We start from the raw sequence: 1,803 nt of genomic DNA, 5'->3' as shown, positions 1-1,803 counted from the left end.
CAACCGTAGGATTTAGCTGGGAGCGGGTGCTAATCTGGAAAATTGCACCCGCTTCCAGCAAAATCGCTGTAAAATTTCTGCCACAACCACGTCTCACGACCGTGAGATAAAGTGGTTACATTCTGTAAAGAAATCAATACAACGGTCCAGCAAAAGCCTCGTGCACCCTGAAAACACGAAGCGACCCAAGGACAACCGCCATCTGCATTTTTCCCGCAAGTGTTCTAGCATATTGCTGACACGCAGGGATGCTTTTTAGGCCATTAGCAAGTGAAAGATTGGCACCTCCAAGAGCGCTGTTGATAAGACGATCAATTTAACAAAATATTCCGGGTACAATCGTTGCAACTCCCTCATAAAGTCTCGATACCTCTCTTTCTTTTCATTCTGCTTGGTTATGATGTTTTTGTCAGCTGGTGCCGAAAATTCGATAACGACCATGGTTCGCTTCTCGAAGTCAAGAAGAACCATGTCACGCCTCGAGTGAGCAACAGAAACAATTGTCGAGAATATAAAGTTCCAGTATATGCGGCACTTCCCATTCTCGACAATTGACTCAAAATGTGGCGACGATATTTTAAGGTGGAAATGACACCGTCTTGGCATGCAAAGATGAAACCCTCCGTACCAGACCTCAATCCGGACAATTTAAGGAAAGCAAACGTTAGCTCACAAGGCATTGACTGATCCTTCACATTTTTGTGGAAGATACCGTGCATCCTCTTATCGAGGAGCTGTTCACGAAAGTTTTTCTCTTGTTCTTTTTTAATCCGGGCTTTCAGGAGTGAGTACTCGAGATAGATAAGATTTGATGCATTTTGCTCATTCCTAATACTGAATTCAAGTCCGAGTGTTTCATCAGCCTCCTTCGCTGATTTGTACAGAAACGCTCCTTTGCCCACTTCTTCGTGATTCCTGACAATTTTAAGAAGAGGGACTCTTCCATTTGCAACTCTATGTGCTGTACATAGAATAATTCTGTTGTGAAGACATTCAAGACTAAATATTCCGCGACCCCCTTGATGGCGTGAGTTGTACAGTCGCGGAACGGAAGACTTAAGATGCATGCTTTTGTTCATGTGCATAACCTTTCTTGTCCTGATATCAAGAGATCTGAGCGCGTTCTTCGTCCATGGAACTTGCAAATGAATAGAGTAGTACCGGGACGGCTAGCATGTTCGTTGCAGATACTTTGTTCCTCGTCGACAGTTCGGAAGACCAAATCTGTCGGATAAAGACGTTTGTATCTACTTCGGAGAGTATCCTTTATAGATTTCACATCCTGAATGCGGCTCTGTCGCACACCCAGGTATGTATAAGTCTCTCCAGCGCAAAGATGTCGTATGGCGCTTCTATCAACGAGCTCAGGATCTTCAGGGATACCATTCAGTTTTCCTCGCTTCAAATAAACCTTGGCGGATTTGTCTAACCCAAATTCCATTCCAATTTCCTTAGTATATCGTTCGACAATCCCCAGAGCTAGATGCGATTGCTCTCTGTTTTTAGCATAGATCTTAAGATCGTCCATGTAAAATAGATCAGTGACCTTGTACTTTTGATCTGCAGGTTTGCCGCACAAGTAGTTGTCGGAATGGCGAAGTGCTAGAGATAGTGGCAATAATGTAAGGCAAAAGAGGAGAGGGCTCATGGTGTCGCCCTGAAAGACACCTCTCTGAAAGGTGACCTTGTCAGTGGTCACACGATTTTTTCCAGATGAGATAGTAAATCTGGTTTTCAAAAGCGGCATCAATCTCTCTATGCACCCAACTATTTGCGGATGAACCTTTAAGATTTCCAAAAGAC

At 43.9% G+C, this 1,803-nt stretch overlaps 1 protein-coding gene across 1 annotated transcript in view; it reads right to left on the bottom strand.

Annotated features, from left to right (window-relative positions):
• Nucleotides 1-1,803, bottom strand: part of LOC117179121 (protein rhomboid) — a 573,161-nt gene that overhangs the window by 514,313 nt on the left and 57,045 nt on the right. The gene's annotated exons all lie outside the window — the stretch shown is intronic.

This window comes from Belonocnema kinseyi, chromosome 8 (assembly GCF_010883055.1).
Source record: "Belonocnema kinseyi isolate 2016_QV_RU_SX_M_011 chromosome 8, B_treatae_v1, whole genome shotgun sequence".
Classification (NCBI taxonomy): Eukaryota; Metazoa; Arthropoda; class Insecta; order Hymenoptera; family Cynipidae; genus Belonocnema; species Belonocnema kinseyi.
Note: the sequence above shows the minus strand (reverse complement) of the source record. Positions and strands in the feature narration are given on the sequence as shown.